The sequence below is a fragment of the Glycine soja genome, chromosome 4 (genome assembly GCF_004193775.1).
Source record: "Glycine soja cultivar W05 chromosome 4, ASM419377v2, whole genome shotgun sequence".
NCBI classification, from domain to species: domain Eukaryota; kingdom Viridiplantae; phylum Streptophyta; class Magnoliopsida; order Fabales; family Fabaceae; genus Glycine; species Glycine soja.
The window spans coordinates 16,702,856-16,708,855 of NC_041005.1; positions in this window are offsets into that span (position 1 = coordinate 16,702,856).

A 6,000-nucleotide genomic window follows, 5' to 3' on the forward strand; every position below is an offset into this window, starting at 1 on the left:
TGAAATGGATGAATGCATGAAGAAATGTGTATGCCATAGATGCATTTTATGGATATGAGAGCCCGGGAGATTATCTCTTCCTTAAATACAACATTCAGGCTGCATAGCGCCCGATGCATGCATTTAAGAAGGTGACACGGACCTTCCGTCTTCTCGTGATGACATGATGCAGATACGAAAAAAGGGGGAAGGGTAACAAGGAGATGTACACAGCAAGGCAATATCCTCAAATAATCACACAGCGAAGGCATACATGACATTTTAGGTTATATGCATGGCAGTGTTTAAAAGGCATGCAGCGTGTTTGCTTCGTGCCCCTATTTTAGGGACCTACACAGGAGGAACTAAAAGGCTTTTAGTGATAATTCCCAAGGTGGTCATATCTCTCTTGATGGTTTCTAGAGGTATCATCCCCTTCGAAAAACATATTGCGGCAGTAGGGACTACCAGCAACAATATGTTATCAAAGAGAAAAACTCTAGATGAGGGTTCACTGTTATCAAGCAAGTCGGAGACCCAGCATGAGCACAGATTCACCTTCACTCCTTATGTTCTGATAGACCCGGGTATAGGGCCCCTTTTCAACTCACCGGGTGTACAAATAGTGTTGGTGTTTGTGCGCATCAAATGAATAAATATCTATCTCATGCATACATTTCAAAACACACACTGAAAGCATCAAAGAGTTATATATAAGAACCCAAGAGAAATAAAAGGAAACCAACAAAAAGAGGAAGTCATGATATTGCACGAGATTAGAAGGCCTAACTCTCTAAAAACAGTCCCCAGTGGAGTCGCCAACTATCGCAACCTACCCTTTGGCGGGAGGGCGACGCGGGGCTCACGGGTGTCTCTTCCAAGAAAGGAAAATGCGCGGAGTCGCCACCAATGTTTATTTGAGGAAAACGTCAGAAAAACCGGAAAGGTGTGGTCTACGAACTTTAATCGTGAAAGGTTCGGGAGTTATTTTTACGCACGGGGAAGGTATTAGCACCCCACGCGTCCATCACCAGTGACGACAACCTTTAATCAAGTGTGCAAATATGAATTCAAAATGTTTTATTTTCCCTTTTTCATGTCTTTTTGTGTTTTTATGCTTTTTTTTTAATTTTGGTGTGGTCGACAAGGGTGTTTCCCTCGCTCCTACGTATTCTCAATTGTGATGAGGAAATTAGACCTACGTAGTTCTTTGAGAACTAAACGTTGGTTAAGTTGTTTTTATCTTTTTTAGCAAGATACATTTTAACCAAACAAAAGGTCATTTAAGGCATTGGACCATTAAACGATCTTTTGATTTTGAAAGGAGAGAAACGTTAAGGCATTGGACTATTAACGATCTCTTGGGGTGGTCGACAAAAGCGGGGCTTTTGCTCTTACGTATCCTCAATTGCGATGAGGAAATCAGACCTGCGTAGTTCTTGCAAAAACGATAAAGTTACATGTTGATTTCTTGCTTTTGAACGGTCCGTGTTAACCGATAAAAGCAAAGACGATCGTTTAAGGCGTTGGACCTTAAAACGGTTTTTCGTAATTTTTGCGGACAAAGCTTGATTTGTGAGTTGATTTTAGCTTTAGTTTCACTTTGGTTATTAGTCAATTCATTCAAGGAAACTTCCAAAGAAAAACGTCCGATTGATTTTTTTTATTATTATTTTTTTCAAGATATTTTGATTATTTTATTATTATTTTGCCCTTTTTTTTGTTTAATCGAGATTACAGCGTGAACGATCGGTTGGATTTTATTTTAACAGTAATTAAACTATATTACAACTCAAATGATCGGTTGAAATTCATTTTTATTATTTATTAGGTGAGAAAACGACTTAAATAAACAGTTAAAGCATGTTAAAAAGGGGTACGGAAAACAAAGGAAATGAAAATAAAAGTAAGCGAAACAAGTGGGGAACACTAAGGGTGCATAAAATGAATTGAAAGATTTGATTCCGGGAACTTACCGGTTGAAGGCCGAAGAACGAACGAAGAACAATTAAGAACGGTGAAGAATCTTCACGAAATCACTCACGGAAATGTCTCAGAAGCATTACGAAAGTACCTCGGCTTGGATTTTTTTCACAGAAACAAATTTCCTCACTAATTTCGCGAGAATCCTCAAATTCCAAAAAGGCTCAACAATTTACTCTTCCTTTTTTCCCCTAATTATAGGAGAAAAGAGGGAGGTGATTGCCGCCCAGCTCGCCCAGGCGAGCTGCGTTGCTTCCACCAGAAGGCATCGCCTTCTGTTGGAACCCCCTGGAAGGCCCAAGTGGGTCTGGTTGCTATTTGCACCCCCTTTTTACTAAATACACCCCTCTTTTGTGTTTTTTTTGTTGATTCCTTTCCGAAACGTTACGAAACTTTGCGGATTACGTAACGACACCCATTTTCTTTCTAGAATGTTGTGAAACTTTATGGATTACGCAACAATCTTCTTTTTGACCTCCTGAATGTTGCGAAACTTTACGGATTACCTAACGATGGGTGTTAAGTACCTCGAGGCGGTCGAGCAAAGGTTGCATGCCACCAAACAATGGTCCTCGGATGGAATTAGGGTACGACACATATCTAAAATATATTAAAAATTGAAAACATAACAAATTTGATTCAAAACAAGGCCTAAAGTATCAAATAAACATCTCAAATTGCATATGAAAATACAGTAAATTTGAGGTTTATCACTAGACCAGGCTTAAGCAAGATGACTTGCAAGGGAAAATGAGCTACTGGATTTCAAGCTTAAGCGTGGAGTCAGCCAAGCTTAAGCATAGAGAGAGCCAAGCTTAAGCGTAGGTCGAGCCAAACTTAAGTGAGAGCAAGCTTAAGTGTGAAACCTTGTAGAATTTGTATGAATGACTTCCAAATGGATTTCAATTGGAATTTCCTTAGTGTATAAGAATTATGAGATGCATAAATTGGTTTTTAAGGTTATGTTAGGCTTTTACTAAGTATCTATGAGTTGAGAGTTGAATGGATTTAAGTATGAATTCCTTGCACTTTAATTGATATTATTAGATTGTTATTGATTGAATTGGAGACTAGGAGGACTTGTGATCCTCGGGCAAATGGTGTGTTGGAAACCTAATTGGTGTGTGCTTGTAAGATGACTTTGAAAATTATTGGTGTGACTAAGGATTATGAAATCCTTGAAGAGGAGAAAATGGACTCAATGCATGAGTACATTTGTAGAAACTAGAATTCAACTCCAGTATTAATTAAGATTCATTGTGATGAACAATGAATAAAGACTTAACAAGAGTGTGAATCAAATAAATCAATTAGACTTAGTAAACTTTAGGTACCTTTGAACATTGGAGTACATTATTATGAAGTGGGCTTAGAATGAGCCTTAAGTCCTTTGCTTGGAGAACATGAATTATAATAACCCCATATAATCTTGAGAGAAGAAAGGCTTGCATAAAACTTAATAAAATGGGGATGGGACATGGATTCAATTCATGGAAATGTGTGAGAATGCCTTAGGCATTTGCTTGTAGTTTGTGATGTGTTTGAAATGGTTTAATGTCTTGGTTGGAGGGAAACAAGGAGAGGTCCTCTTTTCTCTAATGGTGTGAGGATTATAGTGGATATGTTATACTCATGAATGCATAAAAAATCATGGATGCTAGTTGGAGAGGAAGCATGGAAGTAATCGTGTGGGAAGTTCTTTTTGTGTTAAGTTTGAATGATGGAAGGTGGGGTTGCAATAATCACCTACTGTGGTGATTTTCAATCTTTGTATTAATGAGTCGAGGGCGAGGCCTTGAGCTCATATTTTGTTTTCCAACCACCACCAAGTACCTATGATTGAAGAATCCCATAGAAATAAATAAAGATAATCCTTGTGAGGAGAGTTGTTGAGGAGTCAGTCCTTAGAGATTGGATGACCACATAGAGTGGTACCTGAGGGATGGATTGCAAACTTGCTCTTTTTTTGGGGTATGGTGCCAAGTTTGTGGTTGCATTTTCAGAGTGCTAACTTGGCAACCCCTACAAATGTGAGCCCTAACTGTGTTGGTGAGAATAAGAATTAGTTAAACATGAGTCAAGTGACGAGTTCTAGATGAAATAAGAATTAGTTAAACATGAGTCAAACATGAGTTCTAGATGTTCCAATGGCAGCAGGCCCGAGATACGATGAAATAAGAATTAGTTAAACATGAGTCAAGTGACAAATGAGACCGTGAGAGAACCACCTTATGATGGTTATTGTGTTTGTGTTTGTGATTGAAAGGTCACTTGTGTGTGGTTTTAGAGGAGATGGGTGACTCACTCCATACATCCTTTGTTTTCAGGTGAAGATGGAGTCGCGAAGGGACCCATTGTTTCACCTCACCATTAGAACCGACAATGGATACTGGGCTCATCATCCTGGCACTGATCATGATACTTTTTATGTTAATGTTACACTTCTCTTTTTGCCTATTGGTGCATCACTCAATGTGCCTCCTATTGAAGTACCATTGCCACTCATTGTCATTGATGCCCATGCTACAAGGTACACCTACATCACTCCTACTTCTCTTACACCATCTTGTGATTCACTTACATCTTTTGACTCGTCGTCATTTTTGAATTTTGTTCATCTTGGTACTAATGTTGAGGAGATGCTCTCTGACACTGTTGTCCCTATGGAGGCATTTCCCACCTTGAATTTGATTCTTTTGGTTGCACAAGCCCCATCTATGATTGTGATTGAAGACAGCGCAGAGAATTCTATGGAGGAGGATCCTGAAAAGGATCCTAAGGAAGGTTTCTGTGTGGAATCCTCCCAGGGATCTTCTTAGGGAACTTCTTGGGTAGGTTTAGTAATGGTCTCTACTTTTGTAGTCGGGATAGTATAAGGATAGTTAACTGCTCTATCTAAGTTTTGACTTTCTTGATGTATATTAGGGGAGGGTAGCATAGATATAGTATCAGTATTGAGGTTTTCTATTCTGCCTTATGATATACTTGTACTTTATATCCCCAGTCTGTATGTGGTTACTTCATGATATTTTTGGCACTATACTTTTAGCACATGTTTATGCTATTTTGATAATTATTCAAAAAATGACACATACAATTTGAAGACTGCCATTAATTAAATGCATGTTATGTTTGTAAGTGCAACAAAAAGAGAAAGGAAAGAAAAATTGTTTTCGTGTATATAGTTTCAACCTTTATCTTGAACTACATTCTCCTTATCACTTGCTTTTGAAAAATCAAGTTCATGCTAAAATTGTAGTATTTGAAACCAAACTTTAAATAATATTTTCCATAAATTAAATGAATTTTTTTATTTTCTTACTTAAGAAATGAAGTTACAAAAAGGAGCATTGCCCATGCCACACTTGTGGCGAGTGCCACACCCAAGGTGTGGGCACTATTGGAGTAGTTTTGAATCTCAATAGGGACACCCACAACTGTGGCGAGTGTCACACCTACTCATTTCTTTTGAATGGGATTACTAAATATGAATGAAAATGAAACGCATCAAAGACACCTACTCATTTCTCATGCATTTATTGCTTATTAACAATCCAAGTGACACTACTAGGGCATGGAGATGTGGTGTCATTAAATGCAACCACTACATAAACCAATTAACTTAAAGGGTATTTTTGGAATAAAATTAAAATATGATATTATTCATTAAAAATAACTAACTTAACTACTCTCTCTGTTTCTATTTATAAGATTCAATTGCCTAATTGATCCAAATTAAGGAAAATTGTTAATTTTATAGCAATAAATTTGTCCTAAATTTATATCTTTTTCCCAAACTACCTATGTCATTCATACTCTTATCTCTCTTATTTTCTTTGATATGAACTATTTTCTCTCTTCTAACTAATTGTCTATCAATGTAATTAATTAGGGGTATTTTAGTCTTAAAAAATTAAGGCAAGGGACAATATAGATTAAGTCTTATAAAAAGGAACAAGCATCACTTTTAAATTGGGTCTTATAAATACGAACAAAAGGAGTATTTTTATTGATCTTAACAAATTAGGTATTTGTTTA